Raw genomic sequence first — 24,619 nt, 5'->3', positions numbered from 1 at the left:
TAAAACAGGGTGCAGAAAAAAGATGACAAAGAGACATTGCATTAAAACACATCAAGGATAACTTTTCCTAAACTTCCTAGTGGGCCAAGATAGAGTATTCTCTTCAGGATTTAGACGGACAAAAACTGTTCCCTGGGATGGCATGGACTGAAAATGTTCTCTCAACGCTTCTATCGAGACTAAAAAGAAGCGTAAATTTGTCTCCCTAAGGCCAGAAAGGCTCTACATAATAAAAAATAAAAGCTAAAATATGGAGCCCTTGCCACATGCCAGACACTGAGCTAAACATTTTACTTACATTAATACATTTAATCATGCATCAGCCCCATGATGTAATATCACTATTTTCATTCCCATTTTAAAGATGGGAAAACAGACACATAAAGAGCTTAAGCAACTCGCCCAGGATCCACAGCTAGTAAGCTGCAGAAGTAGGATTTGAATTTAGGCAATTTGGGTAAGAGCACTTAAATCATGTGGCACTAGGGTTTCTCAGCCTCTGCACTGATGACATTTTGGGCTGGATAACTGTTGTGGAGGGTTACCACATGTTGTGTGGCATCTTTTGCCTCTATGTGCTGGATGCTAGTAGCATCCCCCCAGTTGAGACAATCAAAAATGTTTCCAAACATTTGCCAAATCGCCCCCTATTGAGAACCATTGTTTGGCACCAAAACTCTCTACAGTCTGACAATGGCCTCTGTCACAGCTCTGACCAGCAGTTACTATTCCCAGCTTCCTTGGTGTTATAAAGGAGGTTGTGAGTAGGTATTAACGAGTTAATATAGACGTAATGCTTAGGGAAGCCTTGGGTTCATAACAAGCACTAATGTAAGCATTAGCTTTTATTATTGCTGTCTTTGCTGTTGTCGTCCTGACAGGAAAGGCAGCATGGTGGGGTGGAAGGGAAGCTCTGTAGTGGACAACGAAAGGTTTGGGAAGTGATTCTCTCATCTCTTGGATAATCAAAACCAGGGCTCCAGTGTGAAAGATCCAGCCATCGGTGACCAATTCCAGCAGCCACAGCCAGCAGTAGAAGCTTTGTAAACAAAGTTAAAACATCAGCTTTGTCCAGGCAGAAAATTAAAACATCAGGAAAAATTAATTGCTTTCAGTGAGTTTTTATTAAAAAGTCCTTTTGAGAATATGATCTCTGTCCCATTCTTGCAATTTGTCCTTTCTGTTGGAGCCTTAGTTGTCTCCTGCCTTGAGGCAATCTGCTACTGACTTATTGAAGGACACATCTCATGTCGAACAGGCAACGGCTTGAGGAAGAGGAAGAATAGGCCTGCATAGAAGCAAGAAAAGGAGACCAGGCTGATGTGTGAAGGGATAAAACAGTCAAGGGAGTTATCATATTTTGTTGCCCAATTGCTGGCAGAAGATGAATCAACAAGTAGGCAGTCATCTTTAACTGATGATCGAGTGGTGGAGGCTGGTGGATAAGTCAGGGAGGCTGGAGCGCTTACACACCTGTGTGAGGTGAGCATTGGAACTCATTCCAGAAACAACCACGAAGGGCTTTCTGGAGACGCTGAGACACTGAGGCACCCTTGAGACAAAATTATGAACTGCTAGGCAAAATCCACCATGAGCCTTCACCACTAAAACTAAGATTGACAGATGATCAGGGTTCGATGGCATCAGCTGCTTTAAAACAAGAAATATAAAAAATTCAGGGAACATGAGAACACAGTGCATGTAGAAAGATTTTGTCATTTTCATTAAAAGCATCACATCAACTTAGTAATGCTTACAGACTTACAGGAAAAGCCATGGTGGAGTTTCACAGGTGAGGATTGTGAAGAAATCTATTCACAGCAGTTAAATGACCACTTTTCCATATGCCCATTTAAACTCCTTGTGTGTCCCTTTCTTTATCTGAAATCACAACCGTGTTGTACGTGGTTTTGCCTACTTCATATTAAGCATTTAATTTATTCCTCATAACACCTTGAGAGGTGGGTATTATTAACCTTAATTAACAGGTGAAGTGGCAGTTTAGAGAAGTTAAGTCATTTGCCTAAAATCACATAAGCAGTCCTAGATACACCAGGATCTCTATTTCAATTCCTGTACTCTTTCTAGTATCCTGATCCTGAAAAGCAGACACCAGCTCTCTGAGGCCTCTTTTAGCTCCAAAATTCCATGACTTTTATGGGCTCTGTATTTTTAAAAACGTGTCTGGTTCTTAAATGTTTTCTTCTTGGAAAGGTTTTATCAGAGGCAAAGAAGCCACCAAGGGGGCCTATTTCCCTTTCCCCACCACCTCTTGTATCTTTCTGTCCCCACCAGTTTAGAAGACATGGAGATGAGTTCCAAATACCTATTCTAGATAAATGTTTTAATCCAGAAGCTTTCTCAGGAAAGAACCACAGACGGCAAGCTGACTTTGGGAAAAGAGAATTCAGACTAACGCTGAAAGGACCAGAGCTGACTAGGAACAGTCCAGATCTAGTGGCCTTTTATGAGTGAGAATAGAGCTCTATGGGTTTACAGGTTAAGTGAGATGATACACCTGGGAAGAGGTCACCCAAATATCTTCCATATCCAGTCAGTCCATCACATGGACAGCAGATGAGCTCTGAAAAAAAAAAACAGACCATGTCACTTCCTGGCTGAAATATCTCCATGGGACTTCAGCAACTTTTAGGATAATCCAAAATTCCAAGCACAGCCTCTAGGCTCCTCCAGAACTTTATCCCTCTTACCGTTCCCAGCCCAACCTCTAAACCCATGCTTATATTCACCTCTTACTGGAATTCCTGCTTTTTTCAAAAAAGTTGTTGGCTGCTTGTTTTTGCCCCTTTCATAATGTGAAATTCCCCCAGCCAGCAAGATCCAGACTAAAGTCACCACCTCTCTAAGGACCTCCATCCTTTAATCCTACGTCTAGGAAGATGAGCTACTTTGAGTTATTATTCCATTTCTCTGTCTCCACCATAAGTCTACATCTTCTAAATCCGTAACTTGTTTGTTTTCTTGTCATGGTGCCAAACTCATAGTAGGTGTTCAATGAGTGTTCATGTGAATGCAACAGTGTTAGAGTTAGTCAAAATGATGTAGTAAGAAGGAATTAGGACATGCATTTGATTGCACTTTGTCTTCTTTGCTTCATCCCCTCCAACTCCTTGGCTCTATTTTGGTATTGGTTTATTTGCATTAAAATGAATTAATATTGGTTGATTTGTGGTAGAATTTATTATTTTCTTTATGTTTCATATGAGTCAGGGACTGGCATGTCTATCCTTTATATAAACACTACAAATCTCTCTGCACATATGAAAGCACCCATCTCATGCACTTACAAGTAGGTGTTCATCAACAAAGTCCTGCCTTCTGCAATCTAACAAACTCTCTTGTACTTTCTCCTCCTAACCTATGATGAGCATTCAGGGATGGTTTCCTAACTTAGGCAACTCACCTGCTCTGTGTCCAGTCACTTGAGGTTCAATTGCTAAATGGTTTCCAAAGATATCATGAGTCAACGAGGCTAAGACATAGATGGGAGAATGCTAAAGAAAATTCCTCCTCCATCCTGGTCATGCCCCAGGACTTTTTTGTTCCCTTTCAGGTTATACTTTTCAATTCTGTAGCAGCTCTCTGGAATTAATCCCCTGACTTTTTTACTGCCTATGCCCAATATAGGATTAGGCAGTGAACATTCGCAGCCAGACCAGCTGAGGAAGAACACAGATGATGAGATTTATAGATAAAATAGGAGGCAGGCCAGTGGAGGGAGGTGAGGTGGTCCCAATGTGCACAGACAGACACAACTTAGCAGGGACCCTCACATTACATACCTACATGCAGAGGTGGGCCCATTACTAGGCAAATATGAACATCAATTGTTTGTAGAGAGCACAATTTGCTGCTTCTGCTTAAAGAAGAGTATATATGGAGTCTATAGGCCTACTTGTTAGAGTCAAGGCTCAGCTTTCTCACTATGAAATCTTGAGTGAATCATTTAATTTTCCAGGTCTTAGTTTCCTCATCTATAATATGGGTACACACCTCATGGGATTGCTATGAAGACTAAATGTGATAATACAAGAAAAGTGCTTAGCACAAAGTTTAGCAAGGAGTAGTGGTCCAAAAATTTTAGCCATCATCACCATTGTTATCATCAACATTACTATGATTGGCTTAAGACTCAAATTAGGTCAAGTAACTTGCAAAGAGAACATTTTCAACTAGGAAAATACCCCCAATCTTTTAGTTACTGGGAGTATAAGATTTCTCTTGAAATATGTTGAGAATTAAAAATATATTCAGACTATTTCACATTTTGAGGGCACTATTCACAAAACTGTGGCTACTGTGAAGAACAACTAGTGTCCCAAATCTGCTTGTTATTGTTGTGTAAGAAGGCAGCTGATATTTACAGACTTCTCCCTTTTGAGTCATCTCAACTGGTCTGGCTATGAATGAATATTGCCTAATGCTGTCTTTGGGGGTAGCCAATCGATGTAATATGGACTAGAGGCTCTAGGACCTCTCCTCAGGCAAAGACAAAAACATCTTATTTCTTTTGCACCCCCCGTGATGCAGAACACAGAATGGATACCTAAGACAAATGAAGAATCCTGAGAACTCTGCTGCTTGCTCAGGCTGCTCAGAGAAAAAGCATGTAGCTTTGCTGTTATGATAACCTAAGTTTGAGTCCTTCTCCACCAAGTATTAGTAGACGTACAACCTCAGATGTTTAGCTTCTCTGCAGCTGGGTGACATGACTTACCTTGTAAAACTGTGGCACTGAATGATTTGACATTCTTAGCACAGGGCCCGACATATATGAGATGCTTAGCAAACTGTAGGATTTTTTTTGTTTACCCCTTTCTCCCTTCTGGGTAAGAAAATAAGGCAGAATGAGAGATGGAGAAAATTACCCCTCTGGGATGCAATTCAAAAAATGACCATTTAGATAGGGAGAGGAGCCAAAATAGTCTAGAGGGTTATTTTAGAACAGGATATGGGCTCTCAATTCAAGAAAAATGATCTATGTAAAGCCACGTAGCCTATCTTGAAAAACATTTTTTGGAGGAAACTTTCTTTTTCTGGCAAACATTTAAAAACTGTTGCTTTTACATTAAAAGCCAAGATAAAACTATTTTCAAAGTACAGTGTTGGCTCACTGAGTGATGGTGGGGTCTATGCTTAGTATATGGGCTCCATAAATATTAATGAAGGGCCCAGATAACAGATAATAATGGTAGTGGTGCTGGACTAGTTCTCATGCCTTATGTTTTCACCCAGAGGGGTTGGCTATGATTTCATGTTTAAAGGACTGGACTTCACTAGAAAACATATCAGGCAGTGTGATGTATGTCTTCCTACTTCTAACAATGAGATCTATGCAAACTCACAGTCATTCACATATACACACAAACTGAAATCAGTAAAAGCTGAATTTACACAAGTGTTTATTTTGTGTTGAAGATACAGTTTTGCCACAGGGACTACATGTTTTGCCTTAATTTGATTATTTTGCTGGTATGTCTAGACACATTGGTGTCTCAGAAAAGCAGCTATTATCCCCAGTTTTTCCCCAAAGTTTCTCATATTTTCCAGCCACAGTAACTCCTGCTTCACCTCTCCCCACACTCATATATGACACTCTCAGTTTGCCTGTCCTATTTATTCACAAGACTGTGTATATGTTCTATTAGCAATGGACTAAGAACTTTTAAATCTATATATGCATGTGTCTTCCTGGCACACACTTTCACATGTACATAGGACTGGATATATTCACTGTCTGCTGCTGGGCAAGGGGTGGGGTCTCATGTCCAGGCTGAATGGGGATGAACCACCTCACATCTTTGACTTGTATTCACATTACATGGTCCATAGGAATCATGTAGCTGTTTTGTAATATAAACTCCAAAGCAAATCCAGTATGTAGACTTGCCTGTAAACTACCCAAAAGTCACTGTGCCCACACAAAATAGGTCAGAACCACAGCATTATAACTGAAAATCACAGATAAACTTAAAGAAATGGCCAGGCATGGTGGCTTACACCTGTAATCCCAGCACTTTGGGAGGCTGAGGTGGGCAGATCACCTGAGGCCAGGAGTTCTAGACCAGCCTGGCCAACATGGCAAAACCCTGTCTCTACTAAAACTACAAAAATTAGATGGGAGTGGTGGTGCACGCCTGTAATCCCAGCTACTTGGGAGACTGAGGCAGGAGAATCACTTGTACCTAGGAGGTGGAGGTTGTAGTGAGCCGAGATTGCACCACTGCATTCCAGCCTGGGTGACAGAGAAAGACTCCATCTCATAAAAAGAAAAATAATAATCAACAATTCTACTTTTTAACAGCAAATAATAATGAAAATCCAGGAACCATAAAGACAATTAACTTACAAAATAATCATCTGAATATTGCATGACTTTTCCTTCAAGAAGAATCTTACATAGTAATTATTTTTCTGTACCATGGAAAGGCAGGAAATAAATATATAAACATCATTACCTTATATATTTAAAAACCCCATCCCATGGATGCATTCATGATGAATATCATTGATATCTCTTTCTAAAAGACAACAAAAGAACACCACACATCAAAATTTCAGATACGCATTATCTTCAAATCAACAAGTCTACTTTTAGAAATTTATCCTAAAGATGTCATAAAAATGTACACATGTGTATTCCCAAGTATGTAAGTTGCAGAGTACTTTTTAATAATGAAGAAAACCACCACCCTATAATAAATACTAAGAAACCATTTGACAGAATAATGTAGAACACAGTTATGGGCATGGGTATTTGGATGTTTCCAAATAAAAAAGGAGGATTTTTGAAAGAATATATTATGTTTATGCCTATGCATGTTTATGTGCATACATGCATAGCAAAAATATGTAGAAAGATTAAATGGGCTATCACTGGGTGGTAAGATTAAAAGTTATTTTCACTTACCTCTTTATACCTTTTTGCACTGTAAAAACTTATTTAAATTTGGGGGGAAACACACAACAATAGTGGGCACACACATATTAATGCCAAGTAGGAATATATTAAAAGTCAACCCTCCCCAATACACATGTACAGGTCACTGGGGATTGATGATCTCTCTAATGTCAGTAAGAGGAGCTGAGTCGTCAGGAGAGTAGGGGTGAAAGTGAAAAGTGGTGTGTTCCTTAAGGCATATGAAATCCAGAAGAGTGTGCCCATGTACCACATGCCCACTATATCCAAAATTGCATTTACTCTTCAACCAAGTGAAATATTCAATGCAGCTCATTTAGCATTTCATTGCAAAAAAATGAAGCAGGCACAGAAACTAAATATAATGCTTTATTCTTTCTCTCTTACTTTGATCCCTCCTTTCCTTCCTTCCTTCTTTCTTTCTTTCTTTCTCTCTTTCCTCATCTCTCTCTTTCTTCCTTTCTTCAGATTTCAAATTCCTTATAAGCTGTCATATGGCCAAACCACCCCTGGAGAAAGTGGCAAGCTGACATTTTTAAATTTAAAAGTTGCCTTATTTCCTCTGCATTCTGGTCCTGGAAATGGAGTAAGTTTGCTTTGCACACCCTTGGCTGCAGGGGTGATCAGCATTCTGTCTGTTCTTCCCAAAATTTCTGCAAGCATCTCCCATCTGAGATGCTGCATTATTTCCAATGTGCCTTAGACTCAGACACTCCACCAGGCATATGACGGACCAGTTAAGCTTCATAACAAGCAGAGCTAGGACATGTAGATTTTATTTAAAAGGACACATGACTATCTATTCAAGATGAAATGTTGTCATCCTGGTCAGGCCTGGATCCAATCTGTGTTGGAGAACATGAAAGAACTTCTGGCTACAACAACGAATCATCATATGCTAATATAACCTAGTCAGGTACACTGCTATTTCTTGCCATTTTCTTTTTTATCCTGTGAAGGTTGTCATCATTTCACACACATTTTGCAATGCTAAGGGTAGTTCCATTACTGCCTATCTTGTAGGGATGGGGAAGCAAAAGCACTTTATAACTGTGTTTCAACAATTTTGAATTTACTTCCCCAAATCTCTTTCTAACTCTATCCTCTATGTGTCTTTTTTCTTTACATATAAATATGATGTCTTTCTCTGTGACACACAAACATACAAGGTCTGGACAAATAGCCAGGGAGTTGGGAGTTCTATTCCATTTGAATTTTGAAAATGGAATGGTAAACTCAAAATATGACTCTTTCGAAGCAATTTGGAGACAAGGCATCACTAGACTAATGGGATGTAGGTAAAGCAACAACTAACCTGAAATGTTAGAAACCCCCAAGTTTCTGGAATTGCCACCACTCACGGATCCCAGAAAGTCCAGCCCACACACCTTCAACCGTGAGACAAGATGGCCGATACAAGGAGAGACCATTGCTTGTGGTGCCGTTAGGTTGTTTATGGTGTTGTTTACATGTTTTAAACAGCATAGCTATTAATGAGATTATGTTATGAGATGCTCATTTCCTTCTATATTATTGCTGTGACACTCAGTAACAAACGAGAAACACTCAAATACACAGTAACTACATATGCAGTTGGATTCTACAGACATTCTCCCTTCTTTCAGAAGGAAATTTCTATTACTTTCACTTCTCAGGTATGTCACAATGAGTTTGAGAAATAAAAAGGAGAAAATACCTCTCAAAAGAACAAATAGCGCATACCACGAATTAACAGAGCAATAGTAATTGGCAACAACATCCACAGATATTAACCTGCAGTGCTGAGCCACACAGAAACGAGTGAGATTAGTTCCATTTCAGTTACGATAACAACAGGAACCAGGCCCACATGTTTGTATCTTAGTGGAAGCAAAGGACAGATTGCAAAGCAAGTCTAGATTCAATGATCAGACAAGATGGAGCCCTGCTTCCGAAAATCAAAATGAAATAATTGCCAGTGGCAGCTTACACTGGGTTCTAAGAGTTAGGAGGCAAATATTTTTGCAAAAAGAACCATGGGGAAGCAAAATGAAAATAAATTGCTCCAGGTTCTAGGCATTCTCTGTGCTTGGGCCCTGGCTGTCTTATACACAATTTTCAGAAAAATGGATGGTTCCGAAGCAAAACAAAACAAAATGGAACACATCAAGGGGCAATTTTTGCATGGCCCCGAGTAAAACAATTCAGATCTCCCAAGCTGGTGTCTATGGTTTAATAAAGGATTTAAAATATGCCTTGCAATATTTCTAATTCCTTCTACAATTGAGTCAAGAGACAAAGAACCAAAGTTGTAAAAGAATGTTCTAAATGAATACTATACTGGAAAATAGAAATCAAAAGTGGGAACTTTAAAAATTGAATGTTTGTTTAGCTTTTATACCACCCTAAAACAAGCAACCCTGGTCTGTTCACTTGGATTTGATTTGAGAATTTGAGATCTGCCTCTCCTACCTCTGCTAAATTAATCCCACTCCTCCTTCCACTCCCACTCATGAGTCTTTATGACTTCCTCCCTCTTTTACACCCAAATGCAGAAGTGAAGTGTGAAAAGCTGTTTAAGTACTCTTACTGAGAAAGGAAACTATCTGGCCATTTTTTATATTCCATGATATTAAAGTAATTCATCTGCGTTTGCACTAATGACAGTAAATCTCTCTTGCTGACAAGCTGTGGTCAATTATCCTTTCTACAGCCTTTTAAATACAAAGCAGTAGGAAGTGCGTCAGTGTTGGAAACTTGTGGCTTGCTTATTCAAACGAAACAGCCAACCAGCTTAAGTAGCTCCCTCAAAAATGCATCACCTTGCTGCTAGACCCCAAACAGCTCTCCCAAGGGCGTGCAAACACTGGGAACTTCCGCTGGAATTTACATGTATGAAGGAAATGGTTTAAATAAAGTGGTATGCTATTTATCCCTATAATGAGTAGTTTAACAGTGACAATTAGAAAGGAAATTCTACAAGCCAGGACTCCAGTTACTTATTACTGCCACTGAAAGTCAATTAAAGTATCTAACTAATTACAGGGATTGGGATCATCTGTCATCTGGCAAATCATATTAGAGGGAAGAGGGCCTTGGTTTGTTTTTGAAAGTATGTGATCTAGTCTCCAGCATGCTGGTTAATTTTCAGACAAGGGAGTGAATGAGGGGTCTTGCCCCACACATCTGCAGATCTGTTCACCTAGGAAGCTCCAGAAATGTTAACTGTACTTCCATCCAACCTCAGCTGCTATACAAAGAGCAAGAGTTGGCCAGGAGATGGATGGAGAGAGATCCACTCTGCCAGACCAATCATTCACCCAGAACATTGTTCTTCAACTCAAGAGTGTATAGTGATTCCTTGTAGCCTCCTACAGCAAGTTCTTACTCCTTTGCCCACTCCCAAGCCTGCTCTCCTACCATTCCCCAGTGCTTCCATCAATCATCTCCGTCAGCTGTTTCACAAATATTATCATCATGACTTAAATCCCATCTGTTCGTTTACTCAGCCTGTTAGTTAAGATGCATTCTACCCCTCTCTTCTGCGTATCCAAACTCTTTTCACCCTTAAAGGCTCAGTTCTGGTCCTGATTCCTCCTTAATGCAGAATCCAATACCAGATCTTTCCTTCTGTACACTGCCTATGGGCTTTTGGCTTCTTCATTCAATGGTTCTCAGATTGTGAACGGGTTACATCTTAAGTCTTTGCTTCCTGCCCAGCATCTGGGATACATTTACACCCCCAAAGTGGTAACCCCCTGATTCTTGGTCTCTGTTATTACTGCATTTAGTCTCATGTTTAGTAAAGTGCCTTAATCGGACCTAGCTAGCATTCTTTTGTTAAATTTAATTTGGCCTGAAGCACCTCCTTATGTATTTGAAGTCCAACCTGAAGGTTTCTCCATACATAGTGAACCTAACTGGATGTGTAAACAGACTGTAATTTACTTTTGCACCAATCACTGAGTTTTGGCCATTCAAAGGCAGTCAGCAATTCAAACTGTGCTCACATAAGACAAATGCCAAGATGTAACCAAAATCTGGCTGCTTCTGTACCTCACTTTCCTTTTTCTGTACAGAAATCCTCTCCAACCACATAGCAGTGTGGATTCTATCTGAACCTATTCTGGTTCAGGGGGCTGCCTAATTTGCAAAGCATTCTTTGCTCAATCAAATTCTGTTAAATTTAATTTGTCTTAAGTTTTGCTTTTAACACCTTCATTTGTTCACTCCTTCACTCATTCAGCACATGTTTAGAATGGCTTCTTACACCAAGACACTTCAACAATGACTTCTAAGTCTGCGTCCTGGGCATCCTCTCCTACCACATGGCCTCAGTGGGAAGATGCATTTGCTCATACCACCAAGAACAAATCAAGGAGTCTCTTAATGCTCACTGATCCTTCTTTGCCAACACTTACAGGGAAATAGCTATAAAAGCACTTACAAATATTAAAAAATTGAGCTCTCACCCCTCAGCTTCACACAGCTCTCCCCAGAGCAGTCCCAGAGCAAACCAGGAGACAAAGAGGGGAAAATATTTTCAAATGATCTTCTGAATGATTTCAGAGCTTACATAAGGTTCAAGTTTAGTTCAAGGGATGGGCAAAAGTTGGGTCAGCCAGCTATGCTAGGGTCAGCCAGACACTGGGGTCAGCCGGCCATGTTTGGGTTGAAGCAAGAACATTTTTGTACTTCACATCCCAAGACAGATATTGGAATTTTAGCTTTCCTTCTTGCAATTTCTTTATGTTTTAATAGCCCATTTCACTGTGGCATGACACTTCCCAGAGGATCTATTTTCTCACTCTTCCCATTCCTGGCATGTGCTTTGGCATCTTATGTTCTGCACCTGTGGTGTTTAGACTTTGTATCTCCACTAGCATTTGTCTCCAATACATTGTTTGTGGAAAAATGAACATACTGCATGCGTCCAAGGAAACTGAGTAGGAAGAAACAAGAAACCTGACCAATGTGAAAATGCACAAAATTTTTTCATTAAAGCTTCTTACCATTTTCTGCAGGAAATATTGCCCATAACAAAGCATTGAAAATGGAATATTCTCAGGCATCAAACATAAAGGCGGGTTTGATAGGTTCAACAACAGATCATATCACAAAGGACTGCTTAAAACTATTCAATGCTCCACCTCTCTGACAGTACTCACCACATTGCATCGAAACTATTGCATTTTCCTTGCAACTACCACACTAAAAGAATTAAGAGTATAGAGCTGTATGTCTTCCTGGTGCCTAGCATGGTGCCTGGCACCCAGTAGGCCCTAGTAAATATTTGTATTTGGTTATATAAGTACCATGTTCTAGGTACAGAGGTTTCAAAATGCCCAGATACATAGTAGCCATCTTCAAGAAATTCAAACCCTAGTGCTGTGATTCCCAAGCCTGAGTGATCTTCAGAACTGCTCACAAAGCTGTAAAAGTACAGATTTCCAAGACTCATCTCCAGAGATGCTAATTCAATAGGTCTACATAAGGGCTCAGAATTCTATATTTTTAATAAGTTTACCAGACATCTCTAATTATCAGGTAAATTGGGAATCTGGTCTAGAGGGTAATAATAAAGCCTTGTTTTTACACCTCTTTTCCTACACTAAAGTATTTTCATATCCATTATCTCACTTGATTGTTACTCTCTGAGGGGGGTAACATAACTTGCAGGTTACAAATGTGGAAGTGAAGCCACGAGAGTTTACAAAGTTGGTGAATTCAGAGCCTGAATTTGCACCCAGGATTTCCATCCAAAAGCTCAATAGTGTTTCTATCTCACCATCCTTCCTGAGAGTGATGACCCAGGTTAGCTCTTTTGAATAAATAGTAACAAACCACAGGTCATGTTACGTGAACAGCCAGTATGTTTGAGTCCCTCTCTTAGGTTCTTTGGAAGAGATGAAGTAAAATGAAAATACTGCCTTCTCCCCCAACCCGTCCCCGAGAATGACACCGGAGAGATAACAATTATGGCGACAGATCCTCTCAGTGATAGCAAACAATGAAGGTTATTTCCTTATAGGTACATTTGACATGGAAAATACTAACAAAGTCAATTCGAATGGGTGCAATAAGCCTGGTTCATGTGTCACATGGTCCTTTGGTAGAGACTACACAGTGAAGCCAACAGCAAACCAAATGCAATTCTTCAACTGAACGTGGTTCATTAATTCAGTGCTCTCGCTTCTCTCCGAGTTGTTACCTCCTAGCCCACTTTGCTTTACTCTACCATCTGCAGTGTGGCTGAGATAACCCATTGAAGGATTTATCCCACTATTATAATCCAATATGACATTAACAGGGCATTTTATAGCAGACATGAAAATTCCAGCTGCCTTTCTGGATTAGTAACACAGCAAGTTTCATTTTGCAATTACAAACTACAAGAGAGCAATGCCAGCAAAAGGCACCTCCATTTTCTATGCCGGTACATGACCTGCAGTTTTCCCTGCCACCTCCCTGACAGGAAGAGGCCAGAGGTCCAATAGTGTGGACACAGAGCTATGTCATCATTCAAGGACATGTCCCTTCAGGCTGGGAGACACACAGTGAGGCTCCATGAAGCATTCAGAGGACTTGTGCTGACAATAAGAAAATAGGAGACAAGCCACTAAAAAAAGAACCAGAAAGAAATGAAAGTTTTTAGTCTTTGATCTCTTGTAAATTCTGCTTGGAAGTGTTTCTGGGCAGAAGAACATCTCATCAAGGTTTTTTTGTTTTCACTCTTCTATGTGGTGGTACCAGGTATTACCAGAGGAAGTTAGGGAGGGAAGATGGAAAAGACAAATGTTCCTAGCCATTTTTCAGAGCACTGACATTCAGGGAAAATGACTGACAGCTTTTGTTTCCTTATACTCACAACTGGACATTAACAACTCTGAAAGGTTAGTATCCAGACAAAAGTGGCATTCTATGATAACTCTCCCTTTATGGTCTCCTGGGTTGGGATTTTATGGCCTAATCATACTAAAATCAGATTTCACTGGGCCCACTGAATTATACACACACACATACAAGTTCAGACCACCTTTTAAGTAATCACTCTGGGAAGCTACATGCTTGATGGGAACCTCCTTCTTTTAAAATGAGCATTATGGTCAATGGCATATTCATTCAGCCATGGAATATGTATTTACTGACATCTATTATTACAAGGTCCAGGGCAAGTTGCCACTGCTAAGATGAGATGAGGCAGCAAAGGCAGCCAAGGATCATCCTGAGTAGGTGCAATTTGGAACACCCCACAGAGAGGAGTCCAGCTGCAGCCCACACTGTGCTTACTTCCCACTGGATGTAGATGAAAGCAGGGGAATGGGGGATGGAGGCTATAGTAGCTCCCGAAATCTGTATGGGGCAAGTCTGAGATTTGAAGACTGAATCACATTACTTCTAATATAACAGTTTCTCTTTTTCTGTGATCAGTGTTATTCATGGACATTTCTTTAGTAACAAATGTTATATCCAAAGGCATGGAATAAATGACTTTTATGTTGGTGTGGTATTGTCTCTGAGCTCTAGCATTTTTAGTGGAGTGAAGTACATTTTGAAATAAACAAAAACAAGGTATCTTACCAGGATAGGAACCACGAAAGCAGATCTAAGTGACCCTGCATATCTAAAAGAATGGTTTTTGTGGGCCAGACGGCTCTCAAGGGGAGCCAATGAGGTTGCCAACTTTACTGCCTCTGGGCCAGCTACCTTAGTACCTCCATTAGGAGCTCTCATTGTCCTTGTAAAGATCTGCAGTTACAGTCATTCATCCTTCAAAAGAAGAGGACATAGAGACCTTAAGTAAAATGTCTTGCAAGCTAGGTGATCCACATTTTATGGTTTTTGTAAAACTTGTGGCCATTGTAGTCTTGATTTAATCTTGGTTTTAGGTCTTCACCACAAACTGAGCATTGTTTTTACATAACCATCTGCTCTGTAAGCAGAGCGTTTTCAGTCTGCTGTGTTAAAGGCCTGAGCATTGTTTTAAAGAACTTTCTGCTGGAAAGCCTCAGCTGAGACATCCCTTGGCCTGGTTTCTGCTGCTAAGCCTCACAGCCTGCGTAAGCACACAGATTAATTATTTAAACAGGGCCCTGGACATATTGAACCCTTCTATGTAGCAACTTCAATGTATTATGTGTTCTTTAACATCAGTTTTAACTTACTCAGCTCTTTAAGAAGGGTCAAGATATGCCTGTTGATTACATTATTGGTACTTTGAGTGTTTTCCGTGGGATGTTTATGGGGATGTCATTATTGCATGCCTTTAAAGATGTCTGTTTAGCAAAATTTCCCATGTCTTTTTGAGATGAAAAAGCAATTAATGCAATCTCTCTAATATTCTTAATATGTCTAATATTATTAATAGCAACAAATAAAGTTTAGCTTGTACAACTGAACAACAAACTGGTCAAAGTATCCCCCAAAAGAAATAAAAATCTGATAATTTTTTAAGAAACAAATTTAATTAAAACATTATTCTGTAATTCTGCTACAAAATGAGTTTGATTTTTAAAACATGTCTGAAAATGACAGTATCCTCTTAAATACTGTTCTCTAGAGATAATCATTTTTAGGATCATGATCTTAGTGAAATATGTGATTGATTTCTATTTTTATTGACACTGTATTGTAGTGTAGTATAGTGTATGTGTGTATGTGTTGTGATTCCTCCACAAAGAACCAATGTATTAGTGACAATTTTGAATGTAAGAAAATGTTTCATTTCTTTACTGGTGAAAATTTAAAAAGACATCTCTGTAGCAGGGTATTGGTCAAATAATCTACTAGTTAAACAAGGGTAGAATTTTTTTTTCGAAATATTGTTACAAATTTTTATTTGGAGGGAGGGATTAATTTTGGGGATTTTTAGAAATAGTCTGAAATGATGTGAAATGAGGTCTGGTACATAAAGTAGACCATCAAACCTGATAATAACATTTTGGGGGATTTGTAACTATAATGAAGAGACCCATTTTCCTTCTGGCCCTGCGATGATTCTACCGAAGAGAAATTTTGAAAATGTGCGGAGAAAGGGTAGCGCCAGCAGAATACACAACACACGTGTCCTCATGCATGACTGCCTCAGAGGCGGCTATTGTTTGAACTTAAAGAGTATGAGATATTTACTTACAAATCATCAGTTCAAAACAGAATGGGAGAGGTCAGTCAAAGCTGAGAAGCATTATTTTTTTTTTTTAAATAAAAATGCTTTTTTTGCAACTGATATCAAAGTAAAATTATTCTAAGAGCACATCTTGGGCAAAGAATCTTAAGTGCTTTTCATTTTTTGGATTAAAAAGAATTCCACACACCCAAAATTCCTCTGTATGCCTGAGAGATTAATTTCTCACAACTTTAGGCAATGTCAGTGAAGTCATTATGAGGTTAATCAAAAATTTTAATGCAAGAGACATATGACATAGGAAAATGTATGTACATGCTACAGTTAAGTAAGAAGTGCTTTTTTAAGACATAAGTAACTGAGTTGTCCATTAAAAACTAAAAATAGAAACTCCTGGAATCTTGATAAAGTCTGGTTTTAAAAGAAGTTGACTCTTAGTTGCCTTCATGATTAGTACATTTATCTGTTCAGTTAAATCTAAAGAAATTCTGTCTGAATATATCCATTTTTAATTTTACAACTTATTGTGGGTTTAATGGACCCTAAATAAGCCACATATATTTAAATGTATAATTTAATAAGTTTTGCCTTATGTAAACATCCATGAAGCCATCACTGCAATCAGAATAATGAACACATCCATCACCTTCCAAAGTTTCTTCATGACTCTTCATAATCCTTTCCTCCCCATGAATCCCTCCTTTCCCAGACAACTACTGCTTGGCTTTCTATCACTATGAATTCTGTTAATATAGAATTTTATGTAAATAGAATCATGCAATATACTATACTCTCTTTTGCCTGGCTTCTTTCACTAGGTATAATTATTTTGAGAATCACACATGTTGTGTGTTATCAGTCCTTTATTCTTTATTACAGATAATTCTACTTATTCCTAGTATTCCAGATATTCCTATTTATTCCTTCTTATTTCATCATATGGATGTGCCAGAGTTTGTTTATCCATTTACCTGTTGATGGCCATTTGGGATGTTCCAGTTTTTGATTATTATGAATAAAGCTGCTGGGAACATTTATGTACAAATCTTTGTATAAACATGCACTTTCTTTTCTCTTGGGTCATAGGTGAGTGTATTTTTAACTTCTTAAGAAATTGCCAAATTGTTTTCCAAAGCAGTTGTGCCATTTTCCATTCCCACTAGGGGTGTGAGAGAGTTCTAATGACCATATTTATATAACTGACCTATGTCACAATCTTCTCATTTAAACAGATATTAAGCATTTTTATTTTTTTATCTTGTTGACTGACAGAGAAATGACTTGATTGTCCCTAAATTGAATCACTTATACCTTACTAACACAAAGATAAGTCTTTTCCAGTGACCCAGTGCCATCTCTCCAGACAGCCCACCTTGCCTGTTTTCCCTGTTCTCCCTCCCTCTCTCTCCTTTCAGTCATTACTTTTGCTTGAGGAATTCTCATGAAAAATAACCCTGAAATAAAGGGATAAATGGAGAGAGAGAAAAAGTAAAGTCGGTAGAGACTGGATAGGGTTGCAAAGTCAAGGAGCGTAGTTGGGTAAGTTGCTGTTTAGTTGATGTATTCATTAGGATTGGGTTCACCTTTATGTGAGAGATAACCAAAAACATCAGTTGCTAAAATAGAAATGTATTTTTCTCTCTCATCAGAAAAGTTCAGGGCACTAAATGGCAACTATGGAATCCTTTGAGTTCTACACCCTGTCATTCCCTGGGTGTGACTCTTACCATCATGATCTGTGGTAGCTTGTCCCCAAAGTTGGCCCTGACAATTCCTCTCTGTACTATATGCATAAGCTCCCCCAACTTCTTATTATGGGTGACTGTTTTGACCACTAGAATATAGTGAAAATGATATTATAAGGCTTCCAAGGTCAGGCCTTAAAAGAATTAACAGCATTACTTCTTGCCCTTTGGAACTCTCTCACCATGTGAGGAGCCTCCACCATGTGGAGAAAAACTGAGGCACTCTGGTTGACAGCCCCAACTGCAAGTCAGCCCCAAGTGTCAGCTATGTGATTGGCCCACCTTAGATGTTCCTGTCTAGCCCCAGAAGAATACGGCCCCAAATGACATCACACAGAGAAGAAGAGCTACCCAACTGAGTCCAGTCAACCCACAAAATCATAAGAAATAATAAAATCATTGCTTTGAATGACATGGCAATAAATAACCAAAACACATTCTAAGAACTGTGATTAGCCACGTGGTTACATGTGTGTAATCCCAGCATTTCAGGCAGCAGGATGGGTCGACGACAGCGGGTACACAGCCTCTTTTTAAAAGAAATATTCCAGAAATTGCCAAATTGTACTTCTTATGTTTCATTGGTCAGAACTCAATCATGTAGCCCTACCTAGCTTGTAGAGAAGCTTTTGTGTTTTTGTAGAGAAATTTTGTGTGTGTGTGTGTATATATATATATATATATATATATATATATATTTAAGTTCTGGGGTATATGTGCAGAATGTGCAGTTTTGTTACATAGGTATAGAACATTTAACTAGACATTGATGAACTCAGCTAAAAATTGGGGTTGTGTTAATTTGAGGGAAAAGGACAGGACAGCATTGGTATTTCGTGGGCAGTTGAAAGTGTCTGTCTTAGTTGTTTTTTGTTTTGTTTTGTTTTGTTTTGTTTTGTATGTAGTAAGATTAATTAGGGTTAGCACTGCTCAGAGGGGAATACATATTTCCTCAGAAACTCAGGTGGAAAACAATGTGAAGGAAAAAGTAACATTTTGAGCAAGAGAGAAATGGAAGAAATATCCATCAGAGGATTCCAAGTCAGCTTTGCTAGTGCCACCTATTGAGATTAAGGAAGCAAGTGCTAGGTTCAAATATAGAGAAACTAAGGTCTGGGAAATTCTGCTTTGGGAAATTCAATACGAAGTCAATGGTGAATAATAAAAGGCATTCCTGAGCAGCACCAAGGACCTAGTGTGAATTCGTGGGGCAATCAGTGAAGCTGTTTGGGGAATTATTTTAGTAATGATCAGAAAACAAAAGCAGACAGTGGGAGATACTTGGATTTGGGGATTGACAAGGTAAGAATGGAAGAAATTCATTTTAACAGACAATGCTGGCATAAAAAAATAGTGTGTGTATATATACAATTATATATTAAATTGTATATTATATATGCAATTATTGTATTGCATATTATATATGCAATTATATATTAAATTGTATATTATATATGCAATTTAATATATAATTGTATATTATAGTATATATAATTATATATATAGTGTTTATAATATACAATTATATATATACTGTCTACATATATAATTTCACACATACCCAAATATATTTGTTGAAATAATTTACCTATTCAAAAAAATTAAAGAAATCAATAAGTTTAGTTTATCAACAAAAATAGCTAAAGATAATATCTATAATACCTATATAAAAAAATGAAGATCAGACAATATCCCAGCTTACCCCATCCTTGTTGTATGAACCCAGAAATGTCAACCTCAGTGAACTGCAGTTTCCACATCTATAAAATAGAGTTACATTTTCGATCTCAAAAGTTTCTTGTGGAGACTAAATAAACCAACATATGTGTAGTACCTGCAACCTAGTAGGCACTTAATAAGTGTAATCCTCTTCCTCCACTCCTTCCCCACAAAAACGCACTCTAAAAAGAAACTATGAAGTACTATTTACTGTGTATTAGAAAATGGTGTATCACTTAGTATAAGATTTACATTTTAAAAAATATGAGCAAAGAATTCATAGACTCTTGCAAGTTTGGTGCTAGAACAGTTCTGAGCTTATCTCATCCAATCCACTCCTTTCAAAACGGAGAAGATGAAACCTAGAAAGCTTACTTGGTTCACCCAAGATCATTCACCAAGATGGTGCAGAGATGAGCTAGAAACCTTGACCATCCCCCACCTCAACTGCCAATCATTACTTAATAGAAAAATGGACTACCAACACTTGTTCAGAGTCAAAATTATGTCATAGATGGAAACAGAAAAATTTAAAAAGAGACATACAATGATTTCCTCACAAAATTTTTACCGGTTACATCTAGTAGCCTAAAAGTATTAGCGCACAATCTTCTAGCCAACAAACTTAAATTCTTTACTGGAGGCTATTAAAACACTTGAGAGTAAATGTTAGAAGTAGATCCATAATCTTATTGAGTTTTTTAAATGAACAAAAGAAGAAAGTATTTATATACCTGGCTATGTGAAAATTAAAATTTCAGCCTGGTAAAAGACATCATAAATAAGAATTTTTTAAAATGAAGCAAGTTGGGAAAAAAATGACACTCTATATGACAGGCAGTGTACTGGTACATAGCAAACTATTATGAATCACCGGAAAAATATGAACACCCCAGGAGAAAATGGGCAAAGGATATGTACAAGCATGTCCCAGATAAAGAAATATATATAACCATTAAACAGAAGAAAAGAGTCTCACTAAAATTTAAAGAATCATACCTTAAAACAATGAGAGATATATTTACCTCTCAGATTACCAAAGATTAAAAAGAGTAATAATAATAATGATAAAGGAATAATAATATCTCATACCTTGGTTAGCATATAGGAAAGGGAGTTCTTAAAAATATATGCCTAGTATTGACATAACTTTCCTGAAGGGCAATTTGGCAATTTCTATGAAAAATTGTATAAAATTGTTGACTCAGAAATGCCATTGCCATGAATTTATCTTAGAAAAGTACTTGCTCAGATGCCTAAAGACATTTTTTAAAGATGTATATTGCAGACTGAGTTGTAATATAAAAAAACTAGGAAGTCAACAAAATGTCCACTCATTGATGAGTAGAAATAGAAGAAGGATGTGTTCATATGGCATGTTCTACTGTTTAAAACAAACAACAAAACAAACACAAGGTTGCTCTAAATGTATTACCTGGAAAAGTGCCAGTGACACATTAAGTTGAAAAGCAAGTTGTAAAGCAATATGTATAGGATGACCCTATTTTGTAAAAGGGGAAAGAAAGTATAGGTGTTTGAATACACATGGAAAAATGTCTTACTCAGAGTCCTTAACTGAAAGCAACAGAATTGAACAGAATCTAGCTTAGACCAAAAGGGATGGTTTGGCTCATGTCACTGGGAAACCACGGATGGAGCTGGCCGTAGAGGCAGCTGGATCTGGGGGTTCAGGTGATGTCTTCAGAGTTGTCTCTGCACCAACTCTGTTTCTCTCTGTGTTTTGTCCTCATTCTTTTCATTCCAGACAGCCACCTCCCTCATGTAACTAAAAAACTTCAGCCATTCATAAGCTGACTTCAGATCTTTCTAACAAAATGATCTGCGAAAGAAAGACATAGAATTTCCTACTAGCTCTAGCAGGAACCTCAGGGAGAACCCTGCCAGTTTGGTCCCCAAACCCTTCCCTGAGGCAGTAACTGGGGCCAGGGCCAGGGCTGATTCTCATCGGCCAGCAAAGCTCCTGCTTCAATCCTGAGAAGCAGTGGGGGCACAGAGTAGGGAGTGGTGGTTCCCCAAAGGCAGAAAGGATTCTGGGAAACAACATAAGTCCACTACTATTAATACGGTAATTTAAATAGGCAAATATGGGCCAGGTGCAGTGGCTCATGCCTGTAATCCCAGCACTTTGGGAGGCCAAGGCAGGTGGATTGCCTGAGGTCAGGAGTTTGAGACGAGCCTGGCCAACATGGTGAAACCCCATCTCTACTAAAAATACAAAAATTAGCTGGTGTGGTGGCACACGTCTGTAATCCCAGCTACTCTGGAGGCTGAAGAACGAAAATTGCTTGAACCTGGGAGGTGGAGTTTGCAGTGAGCCAAGATCAGGCCACTGCACTCAGCCTAGACAACAGAGCCAGACTCTGTCTCAAAAATAAATGAATAAATAAATAAATAAATAAATAAGCAAATATGGGGACTGTGGGAAATGGGATTTTTCAAAAAACCAAACTCCTACCAAATCTCTCCTTCTCATACACAGACACACACACACACACGCACACACACACACACATACATATACACACACATCTTTTACGTTATTTGATCAAAATGCAGCCTGTGTTATTTCTGGACAATAAAGTGGTTAATTTCTTCTGGAAAGATACTGGAAAAGGAATTTTATTGAAGAGACTGACTGGGCTTTTTCTGCGAGCAGAAACCCTGATTCTGTGAGATAAGTGGGGGAATACAAGCCTTGGCTGAATGCTGCCATGGCTCTGTGTGGGCTCGTTCTGGATCACTCCCCAACTCCAGGGGCAGGAGGACTACAGGGCGGGGCCAGCCTCATGGCTCTGCTGTAGCCCTAGGACCTTCTGACCGCTGCTGAACAGGCTATAAATGTCCCCAGAATATATTTTCCTCTCCAGAAAGCAGTTAGTACACTCTCTACCACATTGGAAGCTGATTGCCTTCTTTTCCTCCTACAGGCATGTCAAAGAGAAACCAGAAATGCAAGACCTAACAGTTAAACTCATTAATTTGGATTCCACAAATCTAGAATTAGAGATAAATCAGATAGGAGCTATAATAAAGTTTCTGTGTTATCTCTAAATAAAAGATTTATTTTGCAAATTATAGGGTAAATAAGATTGCAGAGAAATGGGGAAAGCTATTTTTCAAGTACCATGCACTATTTCAGAAGCATTCATCAACAGGTAATCAGCTGATAAACCGATGACTCATTGTAAAGCACTGTTATCTATTCAATCTTTTTTTTTTTTTTAAAAAAAACAGCTCTTCCATTGGACACTTTGTAGCCTAGTTCTTAGTTACTATAAATATTCTGAAAAGCATCTAAAAATGGTATAATTCAGAATGCTTTACTAATTCAGTTTACTGGAGAGTTTTTATTGTAGGATGGCTAAAATTACTTTTCAGATGCTATAGTGCTTTAAGAGCATTGGTTTCTGAGGTTCAAATTCAGGTTCTATTATTTAATGATCTCTTGGGCAAGCTGCTCACTCTCTGAGCCTGTTTTCTCGTTTTTGTAATGGGACAACAATACTCACCTTATGGAATTGTCGTTAGGATCCGGTTGGAAGTTTGGCACATAGTAATCCATCAATAAATATTATTCTTTAATCTTCTTAATCACATATTGTGTTTTGAATGTGCCCAGCTCTCCTAAGACCCTAGACATTCAAAAAAAATTTTTTTGGTTTAGTGAGAACAGAAATGGATAAGGACAGAATGGAGCTAGCCCTAACACACATGCTGGCCAAGTGCTTGACGAAACACCACTTTGTTCAGTACAGCAGGTCATGTCAACCCTGAGGAAAAAACTCATCATTCTGAATCAATCTGTCAACTTTAGTTCATTGATTTTACAGGATCTGTGGATTATTTTCTTTAAAGAAAGCAACCTTACTTACCATGTCATACCATTCCTATATTTAAAAAGCAAAACCAAAAAAACTCTCCGCCTCTCCTCCATAGAGTTAGGTGGCATTTTGATCTATTCAATCTTGGCAGAGTCCACCAGCATAGATTGTTCCCATTTCAACAACATTCTTGTGCATGTGACACGCAGTCAGTGCTTACCCACAAACCACACTGAGGGATGAGCTAGGAAATCAAGAGGCAGACCCAGCAACTTGGTAAAGTAGAATGAGTGTGGAGAAAATAGAACAAGTGACAAATTGGGGAAAAATATTTGGCACACGTTTAACAAGCAAAGTCTATAAAATTCTACTGTAAGAATGCAAACATTTAAAAGAGACTACAAGTTAATCAGAAATGTCAAACAATCCAACAGAAGAATAAACCTAGATTCTTCTCTGCCAAGTTACAAAAGAAATTCAAAAGGTCAAAAGCTTATGAAAAAAAGCTAAGCATCATCAGTAATCTGGGAAATTCAAGTGAAAGCAACAGTGGCTCACCAATTTTGACTGTGAGATTTGAAAAAGTTAAACAGACTGATAACATCTAATGCTAAGATTTTTAAATGTGTATTCTCTAACACCAATTTTATTCATTTTCTATTGCTGCAGTACCAAACTGATGGTTTGGTATTATCCTACAGTTTAGTAGATCAGAAGTTCCACAGAGTCTCACCGGGCTCAGATCAAGGTGTCAGACTGGGCTGTATCCCTTTCTGGAGGCTCTAGGGGGAATCTATTTCCTTGCCTTTTCCATTTCCTTGCCTTTCCCTTTTTTTTTTTTTTTTTTGCCTTACAGAGGACACTGGCATTCCTGGCCTCCATCATGCATTGTTAAAGCCAGCGATGTTGCATCCCTCTGATCATTCTTCTGTAGTCACCTCTCCCTTTCTGACCACAGCTGGGACAGATTCTTTGCTTTTAATGATTCATGTGATTAGATTGGGCCCAACTAGATACTCCAGGATAATTCCCCCATCTCAAGTTCCTTAACTTTAATCACATCTGCAAATTCTCTGTGGCCATATAAGGTAATATATTCATAGGCTCTCAGGATTAGGACATGGTTACGTCTGGGAGGAGGCTTTATTCTGCCTACCACACTAACGGTGAGAGGATGGCCTGTTTGTAGGACAGTATGGCAGTATATGCATTATCACTGACCCAGCAATTTGACACCTGAATATCTATCCCACAGAAACACTTGCACATG

At 38.6% G+C, this 24,619-nt stretch overlaps 1 long non-coding RNA gene across 1 annotated transcript; it reads right to left on the bottom strand.

The window, feature by feature from the left end:
* Window positions 1-1,105: 1,105 nt before the first annotated feature.
* Window positions 1,106-24,243, bottom strand: LOC139362530 (uncharacterized). Its single transcript, XR_011621658.1, has 6 exons — window positions 24,172-24,243; window positions 23,038-23,160; window positions 19,491-19,548; window positions 14,501-14,689; window positions 2,891-2,998; window positions 1,106-1,288 (listed from the first exon to the last, which is right to left on the bottom strand). It is a non-coding gene; the product is annotated as an uncharacterized lncRNA (long non-coding RNA).
* Between the last annotated feature and the right edge of the window lie 376 nt (window positions 24,244-24,619).

This window comes from Macaca nemestrina, chromosome 4 (assembly GCF_043159975.1).
Source record: "Macaca nemestrina isolate mMacNem1 chromosome 4, mMacNem.hap1, whole genome shotgun sequence".
NCBI classification, from domain to species: domain Eukaryota; kingdom Metazoa; phylum Chordata; class Mammalia; order Primates; family Cercopithecidae; genus Macaca; species Macaca nemestrina.
This window is presented reverse-complemented; position numbering and strand designations above follow the sequence as displayed.